Below are 22,802 nucleotides of genomic sequence, written 5' to 3' on the forward strand. Positions count from 1 at the left end.
TAGGTCAAGGACTACCTGTACAGCAAAGTAAAAGGATAGCCAGATCCCCACAACAGGGGTAAAACCAAACAAAGCCACCCCCTACTTAGGCTTGATAGCACGTTGTGTAAGACTGTAGGTATTCCTAACCTGATTTTTGGGTGGGTGGGTGGATCTCACCCTGGCCTGCCTGGAATCCTCTTCTCCAGGCGCTGATTGAGAACGGGAGATGTTTAGCATGCAAAGCGTGGGTCCTGCCTTGAGATACGGCCCCTCCCTGGCACAAGATATAAATTCCACGACATAAATCTGAAATGCGCAGAAGGACGTGCAATTCTCCACTCCCCACACAAACCACATGGAAATAAATCAAGAAGCCGGGCCGAAGGCGGCTGGGCTTGGTAAGCTGCAGCCAAAGGTGTGCAAATCACTGACTGCAAATGAAGGGAGCTGGCAAGGAGAAAAGGAGACCTGGAGACTGGATTTTATTTTATTATTTTTATTTATTTTTTTGCCTTGGCACTTACCCATTTATCACCAGGCACCGAACAGAGAGGGAAAGAGACAGACAGACAGACACAGAGAGAGAGAGAGAGAGAGAGGAGAGAGAGACAGAGAGACAGAGAGAGAGAGGAAAGAGAGAGAGGAGAGAGACAGAGAGAAGAGAGAGAGAGAGGAGAGAGACAGAGAGAGACAGAGACAGAGAGGAGGGAGAGAGAGAGAGAGAGAGAGAGAGAGACAGAGAGACAGAGAGAGGAGAGACAGAGAGAGAGAGAGAGGAGAGAGAGAGAGAGAGAGAGAGACAGAGAGAGAGAGACAGAGAGGAGAGAGAGACAGAGAGTAAGAGACAGAGACAGAGAGAGGAGAGAGAGAGAGAGACAGAGAGACAGAAGAGAGAGAGAGAGAGAGGAGGGAGAGAGACAGAGAGAGACAGAGACAGAGACAGAGAGGAAAGAGAGAGAGGAGAGAGAGAGACAGAGAGAGAGGAGAGAGAGACAGAGAGAAAGAGACAGAGACAGAGAGACAGGGACAGAGAGAGAGGAGAGAGAGAGGCAGAGAGAGAGAGACAAAGACAGAGAGAAACACACACAGAGAGACACACACACAGGAGTCAGAGAGAGAGACACAGAGAGACACAGAGAAGAGAGAGAGGGAGGCAGAGAGAGGCAGAGAGAGAGAGACAAAGACAGAGAGAGAGGAGAGAGTCAGAGAGAGAAAGAAAGAAAGAGGGAGGGGAGAGGTTATTCTCAGTTCACAGGGATGGAGCATCCATAAGAACAAGGGAAAGAGAGAGAGAAAAAAAAGATTTGATCTGTCTTACAAAGGATACTGTCAGATTCCTCTGAAAGGAAAACTGCCTTATGGACTTTTATTTATATTTCTCTGGGCTTCCAGGCTGGTGAAGTTGCCCAGCCGCCGTAAATCTGAAGTCGTGCAGTAGCTCTTGGCAGGGAACGTGAAACGCATGGCTTGGCAGAGTTCCCGGCAAGGATGGCCAAGGAAAGGAAAGACAGATTTAGTTTGGAGCTAAGATCGATGCTGCTTTAAGATGGATCCTATCTGGAGCGGAGTGGGTCGTTTCTAATACAGATAGATTTCGACTTAGAGCATTTAGTGACCGTGCAAAGTTACGCTGCTGAAAAAAGTGACTTGTGACCATTTTTCACGTTATAACCATTGTAGATCCCCATGTTCCCGTGAACAAAATTCAGATGTTTGGCTAATGACTCGTATTTACGATGGCCGCGGTGTCCCGGGGTCATGAGATCCCCTTTTGTGACCTTCTGACAAGCAAAGTCAATGGGGGAAGCCAGATTCACTTAACCACTACGTTATTAACTTAACAACTGCAGTGATTAACAACTGTGGAAAGAAAGGTCATAAAAAGGGACAGAAATCACTGGACCAATGTCTTGCTTAACAGCAGAAATTTTGGGCTCCATTGCAATCATAAGTTGAGGATTCTCTGTGATGACCCAGGGCGTGGCACAAAGGCAACACAGTCAAATAAGCAATAAGAGTCCCTTTATTATCTCCAACTTTGCCCCCAATGTCCAGGTTACCTTCAGGCTGGAGAAAAATTCTCTCAGCAGCAGCCTTTGACTGTAGAAAATTCAGTCCAAAACAAGGTACACACAAACTGTAACTTAAAGTCCAAACAAGCCAAACTGAAGTGATTAGTTTGGCAGGGCAGGAGCAGGAATTTCAGACTTGAAAGCACAGCAAAACTCACAAGAGTTGGGAAGATGCCAGAACACAGATAAGCCACAATGATACAAGATCAAGTCACGTTTGCTCCCAACAGCCTGCTGCATGCAGCTTGCCTTTTTTTTATACACTGTGTTCCCAGCTGCAGCTAATGAAGGGAATCAAGGCCCTTTCCTCCCCATAAGCCACGCAGCCCATGTTGCTTTCTTCTCCATTCCTCGCTGCGTGCCCCAGGATGAAGAGAGGGTAGGCCTGGGTCTTCCTCTGAATTCCCTCTGCCTTGCTCTACCTCTCCCCTGCTCTGCCCAGCCAGACTTTGCCCTTCCCCAGTTTCTTCCACAGCCAGCGGAGCCACACTCCCACTCCCTGTCAGCTGTTCAGCTTCCTCCTCTGAGTCAGATTCCAACAGGGGCATGACACTCTCTGTATTTAGAAGCACTGGCTGGAATCTGGCTCTGATGACCCCAGGACACTGCAACCGTCCTAAGTATGAGTCAGTGGCCAAGCATCTGAATTTTGATCACGTGACTGTGGGAATGCTGCAATGGTTATAAGTCTGAAAAACGATCATAAGTCACTTTTTTCAGTGCTGTTGTAACTTCAAACGGTCACTAAATGAATTGTTGTAAGTCGAGGACCCATCTGTACTTCTCAAAACACAGTCCCCAGAATTGGATACGAATACTTCAGGTGTGGGGTCTGACCAATGCAAAATAGAACGATAATTTATTGTGCTTTAGGGGTGTCAAACTCAAGGCCCGCATGCTGGATGTGGCCCACAGGATGCTTAAATCTGGCCCGCAGGGCCACCCTGGAAATAGCAAAGGACCAGCACGCGGTGCCTCTGGCAGCCAAAATGGAGTGCAGCGCCCACCCACTGTCCATTTTGGCCGGCAAGGTGCTACACAGAGGTGAAATGCTGCCGGTTTAGCCCGGTTCACCTGAACCAGTGGTAAAAATGCCACTGGTTCGGGCGAACCGGTAGTTTTTAAAAAAATGCTACCGGTTTGGCCAAACCGATATTTCCAACGATCAGCTGGGTGATGAACAGTTGTGCTGTGTGATTTAGATGAGCTAGAAAGCAGGAAATCGTTGGATTTCTTGCTTTCTAGCTAATCTAAATCACGTGGCATAGCTGATCTCCCTCCCTCACTGTTGTACTTACCTCCAAAGGTTTCTTTTTTAAGTGCCCAGGAGGCTTTCCTAGACCAAAAATGGAGTGGGTGGAGGGGCTGCGAAAGAAAAAAAAGACTTTTGACCCCCCCCGTCACATGACCACCTGGCCACGCCCACCTGGCCATGCGCACAGAACCGGTAGTAAAAAAAAAAATTGAACCCCACCACTGGTGCTACAGGAGGCACCCAGCCTGTCTCCCACCTCCCCGGGCGGCCCGTGGAGGAGAACCAGTGGTGGGATTCAATTTTTTTTTTACTACCAGTTCTGTGGGCGTGGTTTGCTGGCCGTGGCAGGGGAAGGATACTGTGAAATCTCCAATTGGAGGTGGGATTTGCCCGTTCCCCAAACTACTCAAAATTCCCGCTACCGGTTCTCCAGAACTGGTCACCATCTGCTGAATACCCACCTCTGAGGAGAACTAACAATGCTGAGGAATCCAGTTTGCCACCACTGCTTTAGAAGCTGCCCTTCCCTTAATGCTGCCTACAACTGCAATTACATTTTTTTTCGGACCCATCCTCCTGCTAACTCCCAATCCGGTTCATAATTCGTTATTATTCCCAGATCTGTTTACAAGCCAAATGTCTCCCATCCTCTGCCACGTGCATTTCATGTCTGATTTCTAACCATTGCTCTCATTCGCAAGGTGATGTCCGACTTCGAAGGCAGGATTGTTTATTTATTTATTTATTTGATTTGCCAATTGTTTACAAGATAATAAGTATAAGTGTATACATAGTTGTGAATACATGAAATGAGTACATATAAGAAAAATAAAAGAAGAATAAGAGAAACAATAGGACAGGGACGGTAGGCACGTTGGTGCGCTTTTATGCACGCCCCTACAGACCTCTTAGGAAAGGGGTGAGGTCAATAGTAGACAGTCTAAGGTTAAAGTTTTTGGGGTTTGGGGAAGAAACTACAGAGTCGGGTAGAGTATTCCAGACATTGACCACTCTATTGCTGAAGTCGTATTTCCTGCAATCAAGTTTGGTGCGGTTAACTTTGAGTTTGTATCTATTGTGTGCTCTAGTGTTGTTATGGTTGAAGCTGAAGTATTCACTGACAGGTAGGACATTGCAATGTATGATTTTATATACCATGCTTAAATCAGACCGAAGACGGCGTAATTCAAGGTTTTCTAGTTCTAGAATTTCAAGTCTGGTGGCATAAGGTATTCTACAACGAGTAGAGGAGTGGAGAACTCTTCTTGTGAAATATTCCTGGACTTTCTCAATTGTGCTAATATCAGATACGTAATGTGGGTTCCAGACTGATGAACTGTATTCGAGTATTGGTCTAGCAAATGTTTTGTATGCTCTGGTTAGTAGTGTGATATTACCAGAGAAAAAGCTACGTAGGATTAGGTTAACAACTCTTAATGCCTTTTTGGCTATGTAGTTGCAGTGGGCTCTAGCACTTAGATCATTAGAGGTGAGTATTCCAAGGTCCTTTACAGAGCTTGGGTCATCAACAAGATCTTGACTATTCAGCTTGTATTTTATTTTCTGATTTTTTTTTATTTTGTATTTTTTTGAACATTCTCAGAGACTCCGTTCTGAAGTAGCTAGGCGCTGGTTTAATTATCGTCTCATGCTTTCACCCGCCCCTAACTAGCTTGCTAATCAGAATATTTTTTAGAGTGCTTTGCAGAATTCAAGATACATTATGCTTGCAGCGTTTCCTCCATCCATTTAGGAAATTAACCAATTTAAAGATGAGATCAAGCTGCATTGGGCAAGGCTGGTTCGACACACATCCATGAAGATCTCTGTTAATTACGCCCTTGTTGTCAAGATGCTTACAAATCGTGGTCTCTTTGTGATCGGTTTTTGAATCTTGCCAGAAGTTCCAAGATCTTTCCTTCCATCTTACAAGAAAATTGGGACAAGATAGGTTCTTGTCAACTGGCACCTTGTTAATTTCCCAAGATTTCTCAAAAGATAAGTACAGGTAAACATTTATGTTGCGGAGCGAAATGTGGGGTTTTTTTTTTCCTTCCCATTTTACGATTTTTCTTGCCACAGTCGTTACGTGAATCACTCCAGGTGTTAAGTTAGTAACACAGTTGTTAAGTGAATCTGGCCTGAATCTGGCTTCCCCATTGACTTTGCTTGTCAGAAGGTCACAAAAGGGGATTCCATGACCAGGGGTGGGATTCAAAATTTTTAACAACGGGTTCTGTGGGTGTGGCTTAGTTGGTCATGTGACTGGCTGGGTGTGGCCAACTCAATATCACTCACATCGAGGCACACATCTCCTCGCCTGGCCTCTCATGACTGTGAGGATGCTGCAACAGTCATAAGTGTGAAAAACGTTCATAAGTCACTTTTTTCAGTGCCATTGTAACTTTGAATGGTCACTCCACACAAGCAAAGTACCAGCAAAGGAGGGGGAAAGAACTCCAGAGAAGTTCCTGAGACAGGAAGTCTAGTCCTGCCAAGAATGTAATAAGGGTTAACGGAGAGGCAGTTTCTGTAAGCAACACCATAATGTTTCCTTCCTGCCTTCCTTACAGGATTAGACCAGTAATTTCTTCTAACAACCGGTTCTCCGAACTGCTTTGAATGTTAACTGGTTCTAGCAAATAGGTGCGAACTGATAGAATCCCACCCTTGCCCATGACCCCGGGACACTGCAACCGTCATAAATGTGGGTTAGTTGCCACGCATCTGAATGTAAATCATGTGACCATGGGGATGCTGCAATGGTCATAAGTGTGAAAAATGGTCATAAGTCCATTTTTTCAGTGCCATTGTAACTTTGAACAGTCACTAAGCATACTATTGTAAACCAAGGACTACCTGTGCTGCACTTGAGCTAAACAGACATATAAACACGAGAATTTTAGTAGTGTCTAGATAGTACCGTTTCTAAAGAGGCTGACGTAGGACACAAGGTTGGCCTCAAACGTATAGCATTATGTAATCCCAGCTCGATACCCCTGCTTCGCTACGAAACTATGTGATCAGGCTTAATTTTGGGGAAGGAAAATAAGGAGAAAAAAATTGTGCCTCTGCTGACCAGCATCGATCAGTATTCATCTGGCTAGCGTTCTGTCAGTGTGTGAGAGTTTAGGGCTGTTTGGAAAGTGAAACAATATTTGCTTTGTGAGCAAGGAGACAGCAAGGAGCCTGGGCACGACTTAGCTCAACTGTTCTGTACTAAAGCTGCTTGCTGCTGTGAAACTAAAACTGAAACTCCTCTCCTCTGCTTGTGTTTTGCAGATGGGGAGGGGAGTAGAACTCCTTAGCATCAGAGCTTGTTAATAATAATATACGAAATACTAATGCTCTGATAATGGTCATTTCGAAAAATCCTTTCTTAGTGAGCACCTAGAAGTCAAGAGGAACATATGTTCCAAATTTCAAGTTTGTAGGCTTTACGGTTCTGGAGATTTTGTGATGAAGTGTGAGTGGTATTTCACTTTTATATATATAGATAAATAAAAGCATTTTCCCCATGATTGAGGTGTAAGGATGAATGAAACCTGCCTTTGTTTATTAGAGATTAATCTTACTCAGATGCGCAACATTTCTGCTTGCAAGGGGCAGCCAGTGTGGGAATGTCTCTCCTTCCAATCATGGCTCTTTTATCTTGGCCAAATTTAACAGATATAGGATAGGCTGATATCCAACAGCTTAGTTCATTCACACCCAGAAGAGATAGAGTGGGAGAGTCCTTGTTTGTTACTGTTGAAAGATATTCAGCTAATAAAAAAAAATGATGTCAGAGTAACAATCAGCACTTATTCATCTAATTAACTTCGGCTATAAGGCTTTGTCAGTGAGTTTAGCAGAAGACTGCAGAACTTGGGAGGGGGAGAGTATGGTTTTCAACCAAGGCCCATCCCCAAATTCTGTAATTTGAGGATGAAGTGGCTAGAAGACAAATAACACAAGTGTTTCTTAACCATTTGTAGTGGGTTGCTATTCGTCTGACACTGTGTTTTTCAAACTTAGAATCTGTCAAGATGCGTGAAATTCAATTCCCAGAATTCCCCAGCCAATGTGAATTCTGGGGGGCTGCTTTTAGTTTAAACACAATCTTTTTCAAACTTAGAATCTGTCAAGATATGTGGGCTTCAATTCCCAGAATTCCCCAGCCAGTATGAATTCTGCGGGGCTGCTTTTAGTTTAAACACAATCTTTTCAAACTTAGAATCTGTCAAGATATGTGGGCTTCAATTCCCAGAATTCCCCAGCCAATGTGAATTCTGGGGGGCTGCTTTTAGTTTAAACACAATATTTTTCAAACTTAGAATCTGTCAAGATATGTGGGCTTCAATTCCCAGAATTCCCCAGTCAATATGAATTCTGGGGGGCTGCTTTTAGTTTAAACACAATATTTTTCAAAACTTAGAATTGGTCAAGATGTGTGGACTTCAACTCCCAGAATTCCCCAGCCAATGTGAATTCTGGTGGGTGCTTTTAGTTTAAACACAATCTTTTTCAAACTTGGCAACTTTTAAGATATGTGGACTTCAGGTCCCAGAATTCTCCAGCCAGCATGAATTCTGGGAGCTGAAATCCACACATCTTCAAGTTTGCCAAGGTCGAAAAACATTGATTTTTAACAAGCGCAAATAATGTGGCAAGTCGAAATGAATATATTCTGTGCTTTGTCTCTCTCGAACTTCATTTTCTTCCCTGTAAAGTATGGATAACCTGGGTGGACTCTCAAAAACCATTGTGCGCTTCTCAGCCAGGGCTACGATTTTGTGTGGCAGTATTCGAATTATAGTTGTTCAGACAAATTGACATGTAGATTTATAAGTATAGTTACAATCAATTAACTGATCAAGAGAAAGATTTGGTGGATGAGATATAGAATATACAGGTAGTCCTTTACTTACGATCACAAGTGAGCCCCAAATTTTCAATACTCAGCAAAACAGTTAAATGAGTTTTGTCCCATTTAGCGACCTTTCTTGCCACCGTTGCTAAGTGAATCACTGCAGTTGTTAAGTTTAGTAACGCGGTTGTTCTGGCTTTCCCATTGACTTCGCTTGTCAGAAGGCTGCAAAAGGGGCTCACACCCGGGACACTGCAACCCTCATAAATATGAGTCAGTCGCCAAGCGTCCGGATTTTGATTACTTATGCCAAGGTCATAAGTGTGAAAAACAGTCATAGGTCACTGTTGTAACTTCAGTCACTAAATGAACGGTTGTTAAGTTGAGGACTGTCTGATTGTAACTGATTTTGTCCTTAAAGGTAAGGGTAAAGGTTCCCCTCACACATACCTGCTAGTCGTTTCCGGCTCTAGGGGGCGGTGCTCATTTCCATTACAAAGCCGAAGAGCCAGCGCTGTCCGAAGACGTCTCCATGGTCATGTGGCCGGCATGACTAATGCCGAAGGTGCACGGAACGCTGTTCCCTTCACACCAAAGGGGTCCCTATTTTCCTACTTGCATTTTTTACATGCTTTCGAACTGCTAGGTTGGCAGAAGCTGGGACAAGTAACGGGAGCTCACTCCATTACGCGGTCCTAGGGATTCGAACCAGTGAACTGCCGACCTTTCTGATCGACAAGCTCAACGTCGCAGCCACTGAGCCACCACGTCCCCTTTTTTGATTCTGTCTCTTAGGCCATCATTTTGTAACAGATGCCCCTCGGATTTTGAAGAAATAAATAAGGGAAATACGTAAGTCTGAAGTCAAACCAAAGTAAATATGATTATAACATTTGCACAATTGGCAACACTGAGATTTTTCCGTTTTTTAAACCGGGAAATCCCCTTGTGTGTTTAGGACCAGGGAGGAGGCAAAGGGTAAGGCCTCCTTATCATCTGTTAGCCTCCCAATCTGGAGTGGATCCTTTTGAAATTGCTGTTTATTGCTGTTTACTTTTCTTGAATTCCCACCATTGCTAATTGCAAAACACCTCGTTTATTCCCCAGGGCTCTTTTACACTGAGGCTTTAAATGGTTTGAGTCCCGTGGGGAAGCTGGTTGAAACCGAAGGCAGATTAAGAAGGGCTTTTTACTGGATTTCAGGCCTTTTTCTCCTCCCTTTTGGCCACCATGATGGCCTGGCGTACAGGCTGGACTGCACTTGCCGCATTCGCCAGCTGGTGCCTACGTCGCCCCTCCTGCCTCTGCCTTCCTGTGGGCAGTTAGTTCGTTGGGAATTGGGCGGTTTACACTGATAAACCTTTTGCATGAGTCAACAGTTTGTTGACTCCGCATTGTAGGTGCCTTCCAGACTAGTGTGTTCACAGATAAACTGAGAGGAAAGAGGGAGGGAGGGAGGGAGGGAAGGAAGGAAGATGCACGGATGGGAGGCAGGAAGGATGGAAGAAAAGGATGGATGGAAAGAAGCAAGGAAGGGACATGTGTGGATGGGAGGGAGGAAAAAAGGAAGGAAGGAAGGAAGGATGCATGGATGGGAGGGAGGGTAGAAGAAAAGGATGGATGGATGGATGGATGGATGGATGGATGGATGGATGGATGGATGGATGGAAGGAAGGAAGGAAGGAAGGGAAGCAGGGGGAAGGAAGGAAGGAAGGAAGGAAGGAAGGAAGGAAGGAAGGAAGGAAGGAAGGAAGGAAGGAAGGAAGGATGCATGGATGGGAGGGAGGGAGGATGAAAGAAAAGGATGGATGTAAAGAAGAAAGGAAGGGACATGTGTGGATGGGGGGAATAAAGGGAGGGAGGGAAGGAGGGAGGGAGGAAGGAAGAATATGGGAAGGAAGGAAGGAAGGAAGGAAGATGTATGGATGGGAGGGAGGAAGGATGGAAGAAAAGGATGGATGGAAAGAAGCAAGAAAGGAACATGTGTGGATGGGGGAATAAAGGGAGGGAGGGAGGGAGGAAGGGAGGGGAGGGAAGGAGGGAGGGAGGAAGGAAGGAAGAATATAGGAAGGAAGGAAGGAAGGAAGGAAGGAAGGAAGGAAGGAAGGAAGGAAGGAAGGAAGGAAGGAAGGAAGGAAGGAAGAATATGGGAAGGAAGGAAGGGAGGGAGGAAGGGAGGGAGGGAGGGTCCTCAAATCCAAGTCCCCTCTACTTGCAACCTTTCCTGTTGTCTTTCCCATTGACTTTCTGGAGAAGCCAGCAGAGAAGATCCCAGGGCACTTGGTAACCAGTCAGAAATGCTGAACAGGTTACCAAGCTCCTAAAATGTGATTTTGTGATTTCTGGGGGGGGCATTGTGGCTACAAACAGTTGTTAGATGACAGGCCATAAGTCAAGAACTACCTCTAGAACAACATTTCTCAATCTTGACAATGTTAGGATGCTTGGACTTCAACTCCCAGAATCCCCCCCAGCCAACCCCAGAGGAGTTCACACATCTTAAAGCTGCAAAGGTTGAGAAACACTACATTAGAAAATGCCCTTTTGTCTTTCACACCCATGTCAACTAACAAAACACTAAATGCATTTTGTAGATTTTTCCCCCCAAAAATGCAATGCAGTTAGTCCTCGACTTACGACCACAATTGAGCCCAAAATTTCTGCTGCTAGGCAAGACATTGTTAGAATCAAATATTGCCTCTTTTTATGACCTTTCTTGCCACTGTTGTTAAGTGAATCACTGCAGCTGTTCAGTCAGCAACACGGTTGTTAAGTGAATCTGGCTTCCCATTGATGTTGTTTGTCAGAAGGGGGAAATCACATGAGCCCAGGACCCTGCAAGCATCATGAGTCGGCGGCCAAACATCTGAGTTTTATTCACGTGACAGTGGGGAATGCTGCAACGGCTGTAAGTCTGAAAATGGTCGTAAGCCCACTTTTTCCAGTGCCGTCGTAACTTTGAACGGTCACTAAATGAACCATTGTAAATCAAGTTCTTCCTGTATAAACGCAAAATGAAGATAAACAAGTTACCTCGTAGTAAGATGGGCGGCCAATACATTTTATAGAGAAACCAGCTTGATAGCCATGCTTCGCTGCGAAACCATGTGGCGGACTTAGTTTTGGGGGAGGAAAATAAGGGGGGGGGGGAATTGTGCTTCTCCCTACCAGCATCCATCGGTATTCATCTGGCTGTGTCCTGTCAGTGTGTGAGAGAGTTGAGGGCTGTTTGGAAACTGAATCATTATTTGCTGTGTGAGCAAGAAGGAGACAGCAAGGAGCCTGGGTGTGGCTTAGCTCAACTGTTCTGTACTAAAGCTGGTTGCTGCTGTGAAACTAAAACTGAAACTCCTCTCCTCTGCTTGTGTTTTGCCTTTGGAAGATATTTCTTTTCAGGTGGGGTGGGGGAGTAGAACTCCTTAGCATCAGAGCGTGTTAATAATAATAATAATAATAATAATAATAATAATAATAATAATAATAATAATAATAATAATAATAATAATAATATAGGAAATGCTAACGCTCTGATGGTCATTTTGAAAAATCCTTTCTTAGTGCAAACCTAGAAGCCAAGAGGAACACATGTGCCAAATTTCAAGTTTGTAGGCTTTACGGTTCTGGAGATTTTGTGATGATGCATGAGTGGTATTTCACTTTTATATATATATAGATAAATAATTTTCCGGAAACAAGGAGCAGGAAAAAAGGAAGTTGTTTGTAGATCCAAAGCCAAACAAGCAAAGGGAATGTAGCTTTTTCTCCCTGGATCAACTCCCTGGAGTTTTGAATCTCACCCATCCTTACCCAGACCCTCTGCTAACCTTTTGCACACATTTTTTTATTTATTTATTTTATTTATTTATTTATTTATTTGATTTGCCAATTGTTTACAAGATAATAAGTATAAGTGTATACATAGTTGTGAATACATGAAATGGGTACATATAAGAAAAATAAAAGAAGAATAAGAGAAACAATAGGACAGGGACGGTAGGCACGTTGGTGCGCTTTATGCACGCCCCTACAGACCTCTTAGGAAAGGGGTGAGGTCAATAGTAGACAGTCTAAGGTTAAAGTTTTTGGGGTTTGGGGAAGAAACTACAGAGTCGGGTAGAGTATTCCAGACATTGACCACTCTATTGCTGAAGTCGTATTTCCTGCAATCAAGTTTGGTGCGGTTAACTTTGAGTTTGTATCTATTGTGTGCTCTTGTGTTGTTATGGTTGAAGCTGAAGTATTCATTGCAATTGTACACATTCATCTCACAGGGAGCCCAGATCCTTCATCAGAGTCTCAAGGCTGAGTTAACAGTATTGCAAGCCTGTCCAGAAATGAATTGCCAGTCTTACTGAAGTGCAAAAGTGGTTTCCAACAAGTCGAAATGTAGGTTATGAGTCAGCTATGCAAAGCACCTCTAGCGAATTATTTTTGCATTATCTAGCTTCAAGGGCGTAGATAAGTACTTCTGCATCATAAGTCACTCAGCTTGTAAGTTGACTTCAAGCAAACATACCAAAAGAGCCATGAGGGCAAAGAAAACTCTGGAGTTTCTTCATCTTCAAAACTCTTCGGAGAGATTCTATCAAGGCATGTTTTTCAAGGTATTTTCAAAGGAGGAAATGATAGGCCAGGGGTGTCCAACCTTGGCAACTTTAAGACTTGTGGACTTCAACTCCCAGAATTCCTCAGCCAGCTTTGCTTTGGGAGTTGAAATCCACAAGTCTTAAAGTTGCCAAGGTTGGACACCCCTGTGATAGGCCAAGGTACTAATTACTGCAAAGATTAGGTGATTCTTTTTTCTTTTTTCCTCCCTGATCTGGATAAAAGGCACCATGCCTTAAAACTGTAAGTAGCTGGTTATGTTGTGACTAAAAAAAAGAGAGAGAAAATCCCTATTAAATTTAAAACGAAGATTTTGATGTAGCAAAAAACCACTTCTAAATGTGGTGAACTACAACTTTAATCTAAACCCAAAAGTATATTTATTTATTTATTAAATGTATTTGCCATCCATCTCACAAGGTAGTAAATGGAAATTAATCAAGGAGAGAGGCAACCTAGAACTAAGGAGAAATTTCCTGACAATAGAACAATTAATCAGTGGAACAACTTGCCTCCAGAAGTTGTGAATGCTCCAACACTGGAGGTTTTTAAAAAGATGTTGGATAACCATTTGTCTGAAGTGGTCTAGGGTTTCCTGCCTAGGCAGGGGGTTGGACTAGAAGACCTCCAAGGTCCCTTCCAACTCTGTCATTCTGTATTATTCAGCAAAATTGTTGTGAAATGCAGTCATTGGAAACTGATCCAGACATGGGTGGAACAAATGGCCGGAGAGTGTATTCCATTTAAACCGGAATTTTTTCTCCTAGGAATAATATCAGAAAGATATAGGAAGGATTGAATATATCTAATAGTACATGTATTGCAGGGGTGGGATTCAAATTTTTTTAACAACCGGTTCTGTGGGCGTGGCTTAGTTGGTGGGCTTGGCTTGGTGGTCATGTGACCAGGTGGACATGGCTTGGAGGTCATGTTATTGGCTGGGCATGGCCAACTCAATATCACTCACATCGAGGCACGCATATCCTCACCTGGCCTCTCATGACTGTGGGGATGTTGCAACAGTTGTAAGCGTGAAAAATGGTCATAAGTCACTTTTTTCAGTGCCATTGTAACTTTGAATGGTCACTCCACACAAGCAAGTACCAGCAAAGGAGGGGGAAAAAAACTCCAGAGAAGTTCCTGAGACAGGAAGTCTAGTCCTGCCAAGAATGTAATAAGGGTTAACGGAGAGGCAGTTTCTGTAAGCAACACCAGAATGTTTCCTTCCTGCCTTCCTTACAGGATTAGGCCAGTAATTTCTTCTAACAACAGGTTCTTTGAACTTCTTAGAACATTAACAACCAGTTCTAGCGAATAGGTGCGAACTGGTAGAATCCCACCCCTGATGTATTGACACTGGCTAGAATAATATATGCACAATACTGGAAAAATAAAAACATACCTCCAGAAACAGAGATAATAAGAAAAATTATGGCCTGTGCAGAATTGGATAGGTTAACTCTAGAATTAAAAGACAAACGAGAGTCTAAATACTATGAAACATGGAATAAATTTTACCAATGGTTACACAGTAGAAGGCAAGGTCAGAACATTAGTAGCTGTGATGATTAGAATAATTAGTAAATAATATATCAAACAAGGAGATTATAAATGATGAAGTAAAATGTATATATGTATAACAATTGTAATGCTAGATCGGTTGCATCGGGTTGTATTCTTATAATTAAAATAAAAAAAGAAATTAAAAAAGAAAGAAAGAAAGAAACCATGGAATGCTGCAAACTGTAAGAGATAAGCAGGCCAAGACCGAAGGTGAGGTCAAATGCACCATCGGTGTGGCATCCTTACGCAGCCACAAGAGACTTAAGTCTAGCCCCCGTGAATTCCATTGAGCCTTACCTAGCATCAATTTGGCTTGATAGATATATTCTTGGCTATAGGTAGCATGTAATAAACCTTGAATGCTTTGAACTCAACTTCTGTTCCTGGTTACTTGTGCCTGACACAAACCACCATAGATGCATCCGAGTTCCTGACCACCTGAAGGGCAATCACATGGCCACAGGATGGCTCTCAGCTGTCATAACTTGAAATCCAGGTCTAGGTACCCTCATGGAGGTCTGTCATAACTTTGAACAGTTGTGTTCTGATCAAGGCTTCCGAGGCCGTAATTACGCACCCGCTTATTTTAAAAACAATTGCAAAGCTGGGAATTATTTTCATTCCCAGCTGGTAATGAATCTCAAACAGTCCCTCGAGATAAGCATCCACCTTTCTTTCCTGTGAAGTGCTGCCAATAACAGAAGTGTCAAATGAACTAGAACAAAACCCAACCGAAGCACAAAAAGCTTCAAGAATGAATCTGAACCGAGCGAACGACTTTGCTTCCTGCAAAGGTTTCATCATCTTTGCCTGTCCTTTATTATACCATATGGGAGGGGCAACCACCTCCCAGCCTTACTCCCGAGTTGCCCCTTTTGTTTCAGCTGCTCTCGCCTTCTAGCAGCTCTGCGCACATGCGCACTTGGAACAGGCTCCCCTGGGTCCTCTGCCTTGCTGCTGCCAGACTCCAGAGACAGCACCCCACTCCCAGATGGTCCTGGCTTCATCTCCACATCGGACACGGGACCCTTGTCTGAGTCCTCCCCAGACTCCCTGACTGGTCCCCTTTCTTCCCCACTGTCCGCTGCCATCTGCACAGGCTGCCAGTGAACCACAACAAGGTGCTAAAGGACTGGTCATAAATTGAGGATGACATGCAGTGACCTTACAATCCAATTCATCTCAGTTTGTGGGAGGGCTGAGAACTGGATATACATTGGGAGACCAAAATCCAAATCCCAGCTCAGTTATGGAGAATATTTGGTGAGCTACAGAGCTAAGAATAAAACGACAGATTGTATCACAGGCAACAGCTTGATATCCTTAGAGAGAAGACTGAAAATAGAGCAATTGATTGATTAAGAAGCTTTGCCAAGCTTCACTGCTGAACATCCACGCATCCACAAAAACCTGCTCACAAAACATGGAATTTGAACTAGCGCGTGACTCCACGACACTGCAACCATCATAAATATGAATCAATTGCTAAGCATCTGAATTTTGACCATATGACCATGGGGAATGCTGCAAAGGTCATAAAGTGTGAAAAACTTTTTGTGCTGCTGTTGTAATTTTGTACAGTCACTAAATGAACTATTGTAAGACGAAGACTGCAAAGATTTGATAAAGCTATTTCCTTTTGGAACCTCATCACAATTGTCCAAATAGCAACAGCACTTAGTCTTTTTTTTTTTTTAATAAAGTTTTATTTGGGTTTCCACACATAAAATACAAGTAAAACATCTTTTTTGAAAATAGCATGGTCCCGGGTTGAACTTCTTTATACAGACACAAAACTCAGTTTCATGCTCCTTTTTGTATTCTATTCCATATCTTACACTATTTTACATTTTCTATATAGTTTTTCCCCTCTTTTAATTTTCTCAATTTTATTTTGATTATCTCATCTCAATTCAAATCATTATATTTATACTTTTGTCTGTTCTGTTTCAATTTCATATTATCTTTTCTCATGAAACAAATTTTCTCCTGTAGTTACTAATTGGAGTATGACACCTTTATATCTTTTAATTACATCCATTCAACTCTTATTTAAACTTCAATATATACCTTAAGTTTGACCTTCAATATAATACATAATATATAACTTCCAATAGAATTCTGTTTGGCACATTCTTATAATACACACTATATTCTTTTTAAAAAAAAGAAAGATTGTAAATATATGTAATTATAAACCCTCATTCCATTCCAGTTCAGTTCTATTATTAATAATCATTAAAATCATAACACCTTTAACACTTCTTTTCAATTAAATATCATACTTCCTTAAAAACACATATAATCTCCATAATTAATTTTTCCCTTATTTCTCTTCACATGTTTTATAAATCATTAAATATACCTTTTGTTACATTTATTTATTGACAAGCATTCCACTGAATTACGATAGCTATTTTATCAGACATTTTAATCATACATTGTTTCATATTTTCTAAAATTATTTCTGCTTCTAATATAACCATACTATCTTATGTACCTTTGCAGAATTCCTTTTTCCATTAAGTTTTCATCCATTATCTCTAAATAGGCCCTGTTTCTCTATATTTTGCTTCTGTCCTTTATAACTCCTTTTCCTTTCTTTCTTCCCTCTCATCTTCTCCCTCCCCTTTTTACCCCCTTGTCTTTCTAGTTCTAATTCTCTCTTCTGCATTTCCCTCTTCTGTTGCTTTCTGATTTTATACTTATTTTTCACTCTATTTTTTTTTTTGGAGTTGTTTTTCCCAATCTTAAACTTTCCATTCTCTTTCCCCCTTTCCTCCCCCCGCATCTAAGATTACTTGTTCATTAAAGATGGCTTCTTCTTTGTTGCAGTCTTCTTGTTCTGCAGGCATTTCTTGTTGTTTCTCATAATTCCAAATCTCCATTTCTAAAAACTGAAATACGAAGCCAAAAGAACCTCTCCTTCTTGTGCATCTTCTTTGTACTTTTTAAGTTCCATTTTCAGTTCTTCTAAAAGTGGAGCCATTTTAAACAGTTTTAAACAACCACCCGATTGATTTTAGTCATTCAAAACAATAACCAAGAATCCAGAAATCATCAAGTAATCCAGATAGTCCCGAGTTATATCTTCTTATTTCTTTTTCGACTTTCTCTTCCTGGGGTTTTTCTTGCGATATTTCAGCTAGAATGTATCTTTTGGAAGTCTTGTTGAGATTTTGCTGTAAGTTCTTTTTTAATTCCAGGAAGTCTCCTCCCTTCCAGATCCTACCCTTTTATTCTTTTTCTCTCCTTTCCTGTTTTCAAAAGCTTTTAATTATCCAGAAATCTTTATTATCCCTTTGACTTTTTATTTTCAGCATTAAATGCCTATTGATGTCAAAGTAGATTTTTTTCCAATTTCTTGCTTAAGTCTCTTAGCTGTCAGTATAGGAAAAGGAGAAAACCAAATCTTTTTCCTTTTCTCTCTCCTTCGCAGCTTAAAAATCTTCTTAGGGAACAATGTTATTGTTTTTTAACAGTTTCAATTCCAGGGTACCTTATTTGTTGCTTTTGCTGTTTGACCCGGTCAACCAAAACTTTCTCTTCTTATCTTCCTCCTGCACATTCTTTTCCAGTCAAGTTCTTCTTTGTGGTGGCCATTTCTGACCACCGCTGCAACCGCCTTCGGGAAAGGGAGTAATGGCCAGCTGGGGAGGAGAGATGAGGCTCTCCTCAACCCTGCTGGCAGTCTCCCCCCTCTTCACCACCTCTATGGGGTGGCTTAGCCCCGAAACCAGCCGGCTCGGGGCGCTCCAGCGGCGAGCACGGATTGAAGCCTCACAGAGACAGGGTTTCGGTCTGTCACTGAAGAAGCTCAAACCAGAAGTCCCCAACAGCATTTAGTCTTAAATACTGCTTCCCAGTGCTTTACAGCCCTCTCTAAGTGGTTTACAGAGTCAGCCTATTGTTCCATTCCGCCCCGCCTCCAACAATGTGGGTCCTCATTTTACCCACCTCAGAAAGAGGGAAGGCTGAGTCAACCTTGAGTCGGTCAAGGATCAAACTGCTGGTGGTTGGCAGAATTAGCCTGCAATACTGCAATCAAACCACTGCACCACCATGGCTCCTAAGTAACTCTACAGATAACAGCAATAGCACTTAGACGTATATAGCGCTTCGCAGTACTTTACAGCCCTCTCTAAGCTGTTTACAGAGCCAGCATCTTGCCCCCAAAGATCTGGGTCCTCATTTTACCAAAACTTGGAAGGATGGAAGGCTGAGTCAACCTTGAGCCAGTTAGGTTCAAACTGCTGGCAATTACAGAATCAGCCTGCAATACTGCCTTCTAACCACTGTGCCACCACGGCTCCTAAATACCGTAACTCTACAGATAACAGCAATAGCAATAGGACTCAGCCTTATATAGTGCTTCATATTGCTTTACAGACTTCTCTAAGCGGTTTACAGGGTCAACATATTTTTTCCAACAATCTAGGTCCTCATTTCACCGACCTCAGAAGGATGGAAGGCTGAGTCAGCCTTGAGCCAGTGAGGATCGAACTTCTGGCGGTCGGCAGATTTAGCTTGCAATGCTGCAATCTAACCACTGCGCCAACGCGGCTCCCAAATAACTCTACAGATAACAGCAATAGCATTTAGACTTATATACCGCTTCCCAGTGCTCGAGTCTACAGCCCTCTCTTAGCGGTTTACACAGTCAACGTCTTGTCCCTGAAATGGAGCCAAGTTCTCCTAAATTGCCAAGGAGAGGTAGAAAAATATCTGGTTTTGGCACATTGTTGAGGCTGACTTCAGAGCTGGGAAGAGACCAATTTCTGAGGGCTGCCAGTGAAGGCAGTCAGCCAATTTCACAGTGCCACTATTAGTAACTCCACTGTGTAACCTACTTGGCTCTCAACTGGGCAGCTCATTTTAAAATGCCCAGGTTCCCAAAACACCTACTTGGAACACCGCATCCAATCTTGGTTCCTGCAATACAGGTAAGTCCTAAGCAGCTTGTTTAGTGACCGTTCAAAGTTACAACGGCCTTGGAAAAAGGCACTCACTCCATCCATTTTTCATGCTGACATCCATTACAGCATCTCCATCAAAATTAAGACATTCGGCAACTGACTCGTACTTGTGACAGTTGCTGTGTCCCGCTGCCATAGGATCGCGACCTTCTGACGAGCAAGGTCAGTGGGGAAGCCAACAACCGTGTTACTAAATTAACAGCTGCAGTGATTCACTTAATGGCCGTGGCATAAAAAGGTCGTAAAATGGGACAAAGCTCACTTCATGAATGCCTCACTTCACTACATAAATTTCAGACTCAATTGTGGTCGTTAAGTTGAGGAATATCTGTACAAAAGACGCTAGAAAGAGCTCCCAGTTCTAAAAGAGCTGTGCAGGTGTTTCTCCGTCACTATTTGGAAAGTAATCTGAGAATTTAAATCCAGGTCTCCAAAACTCAGCTCCAATATTTGAGGGGCTGCCACAGAGAGGAAGGGGTCAAGCTATTCTCCAAAGCACCTGAAGGCCAGAGAAGGAATAATGGATGGAAACTGAACAAGGAGAGATTCAATTTGGAAATGAGGAGAAATTTTCTGACCATGAAAACAATCAACCGATGGAACAGAAGTTGCCTTCAGAAGTTGTGGGAGCTTCATCACTGGAGGCTTTCAAGAAGAGATTAGACTGCCCTCTGTCAGAAATGGTGCTTGGGCAGAGGGGGGGTTGGATTAGATGACCTACAAGGTCCCTTCCAACTCTGTTATTCTGTTCAGGACCGAAGATCAGCTCACCTCTTTCTCCAACCGCTGGGCTTCTGAGATTTTCTCCACATTCCTTAGTTTCTCTACATTCTGCAGAGTGCAAGGCCAGAAATTTCCAAAATGTTGCGTTCCTGGCCAAACCGCATGCCGCGCCTGCAAAAATCCCCACAGCCATTTCCATCGCTATCCCTTTCCCAACCAGATTAGGTAGGGTCTTAACTCCCTAACCTAAAATTGTTGGAATTGTTTCAGTCCCGCATCCCTGGAGGGTTTCCCCACGGGAAAGTTCTCTAGAACAGTGTTCGAACTGAAAATGGGTGAGAAACAATGGGGGCAAAATTGACTTTTAACAACTGTCTCACTCAGCGACAGGAATGTTGGGTTCAATTTTGGTTGTAAGTGGAGGCCTTACCTGTATTCCTGTGATCTATTACTAGCCCTTTTTTATGGGCTCCAACACTGTATGTCAGCCCCAGCTTTTTAAATGTTTATGGCTGTGTGAGGACTGCATAATGGTAAGGTTTAGAAACTGACATGCACACTAAACCAAGGCTGCAACTAAACCAAGGCCTGCAAATATGTGTGTGTATATATATATATATATATATATATATATATATATATATATATATATATATATATATATATATATATATATATCTATATATATATATATATATATATATACACACACACACGTTTGCAATTTAAATGCAAGCAATGCAAAATCCTGCATTTTAGTCCAAACTGAGAGCTGCACATTCTCACTTCTCTGGATTAAAGGGGCAATTTTATTCCCTTCTCTTGTATGAAAAAAAAAAAACCAGGATCTTGAATTATAATGAATTATTTCATTGCACTTCTGCTTTCTGTTAGGGGGGCTTTTCTTTCCAGAAAGATCTCCAGAGGAGAACAAGCCTGATGTCTGATATTTTTGGGAGCCAGACTCTTGCAGGGAAATTAGATAATTGGTGCCAATCAATAGAGAAAATAATATCAGCCATGGCCACCGCCATAAATTAAATCCTGTCACGGCAAATGGAAACAGCCCTGACAAGAATTCAAATGGAGGATGATCTCTGGTGACCTTAGGAGCTGTTCTAGCTGTGTGCTTGATCAGGACTCTATGATTAAACGCCAAGCACACAACTTTCTTCTACTCTCCATTAGTCAACACAAAAGAAAACTGCTGTAAATTGAGATTGGAATGGTCAGAAGGGCTCACCTCCTCAATGCATTTAGTCATGTCCTGACTTAGCATCTGGCTTGACCTATTGGGATACACAGCAGTTGTGTCCTCCAGCGTAGAATTCAGCCATTTGCCTAGACCTGCCTTGGAAGCTGGGCACTGCTCTTTTCTGTGTTAAGCTGCTTTAAACAGAATGACAAGAATTGGAAGGGACCTTGGAGGTCTTCTAGTCCAGCCCCTGCTCAAGGAGGAAACCCTATACCATTTCAGACAAAAACCATCCAATCTCTTCTTAAAAACCTCCACTGATGGAGCACCCACAACTTCTGAAAGCAAACTGTTCCACTGATTAATTGTTCTGTCAGGAAATGTCTTAGTTCTAGGTTGCTTCTCTCCTTGATTAGTTTCCACCCATTGCTTCTTGTCCTGCCCTCAGGTGCTTTGGAGAATAGCTTGACTCCCTCTTCTTTGGGGCAGCCCCACAGATATTGGGAAACTCCTATCATGTCACCCCTAATCCTTCCTTTCATAAACTAGACATACCCAGTTCTTACAACCGTTGTTCATATGTTTCAGCTTTCCAAGATTCCTCTTCTGAAACTATGCCCAGACTTGTCTCCATTCATAAAGGTCTTTGCTATGACTTATTGATAGGGACAGGGTGGCTCAGGGCTAAAACCCTGAGCTTGTCGATCAGAAAGGTCGGTGGTTCGGCGGTTCGAATCCACGTCACGGAGTGAGCTCCCATTACTCGTCCCAGCTTCTGCCAAACTAGCAGTTCGAAAGCATGTTAAAAAAATGCAAGTTGAAAAATAGAGACCACTTTGGTGGGAAGGGAACAGCGTTTCGTGCGCCTTCGGCGTTTAGTCATGCCGGCCACATGACCATGGAGATGCCTTCGGACAGCGCCGGCTCTTCAGCTTTGTAACTGAGATGAGCACGGCCCCCAGAGCCGGAAACGACTAGCACGTATGTGTGAGGGGAACCTTTACTTATACCTATGACTTATTGATGCTTTTGACCCCACAAAAAGATAGGGAAAATGGAAATGGAGGAGGAGGAAGGAAATAATTTTTTTTTGCAATTGGAAGGAACCACAGAGTCCAACTTTCTGCAATCTGTAGGGCACACCAATAAAATCATCCTTGAGAGGCTACCAAGTAGCCTAAACACCTCCACAGATTGAGACCCACCACCTCTCTCTATGGAAAGTTCCATTCTTGGGCAGATTTTATTTTCAGGTTTTTCTTATATTTAAACGAAATCTAGGGAGATTAAACTCTGGGTTTGGTTCCTATAAACCTAGAAAAGAATCCATCTTTTGTGAAGATGTCCCTTTTTGTACCATGTCTCCCCTCAGTCTCCTCTCCATAGGGAACCTCTCCAGTCCTTCTCATCTGTGCTCACAGGGTGTGTTCTATATATAGCAGGGGTCTTCAAACTTGACAGCTTTAAGACTTGTGGACTTCCAACTCCCAGAATTCCTCCTCCAGTCAGGTTAGCTCAGGAATTCTGGGAGTTGAAGTCCACAACTCTTAAAACTCGCCTAGTTTGAAGACCCTTGTGATAG

At 42.8% G+C, this 22,802-nt stretch overlaps 1 protein-coding gene and 1 long non-coding RNA gene across 4 annotated transcripts in view; one reads left to right on the forward strand and one right to left on the reverse strand.

The window, feature by feature from the left end:
* Positions 1 to 22,802, forward strand: part of SHROOM3 (shroom family member 3) — a 178,205-nt gene that overhangs the window by 63,318 nt on the left and 92,085 nt on the right. The gene's annotated exons all lie outside the window — the stretch shown is intronic.
* LOC148130649 (uncharacterized) overlaps positions 1 to 22,802 on the reverse strand; it is a 76,935-nt gene that overhangs the window by 49,936 nt on the left and 4,197 nt on the right. Inside the window, exon 1 of one of the 2 annotated variants that reach the window (XR_015749153.1) lies at positions 130 to 180. The exons of the other annotated variant lie outside the window; for it this stretch is intronic. This is a non-coding gene — a long non-coding RNA (uncharacterized LOC148130649). Of the gene's footprint in view, positions 1 to 129; positions 181 to 22,802 lie in introns of those variants that run through there. 2 annotated transcript variants of the gene reach the window in all.

Source organism: Notechis scutatus, chromosome 4, assembly GCF_049901735.1.
Source record: "Notechis scutatus isolate UNSWTSFEM ecotype Mainland chromosome 4, rNotScu1.2, whole genome shotgun sequence".
Classification (NCBI taxonomy): domain Eukaryota; kingdom Metazoa; phylum Chordata; class Lepidosauria; order Squamata; family Elapidae; genus Notechis; species Notechis scutatus.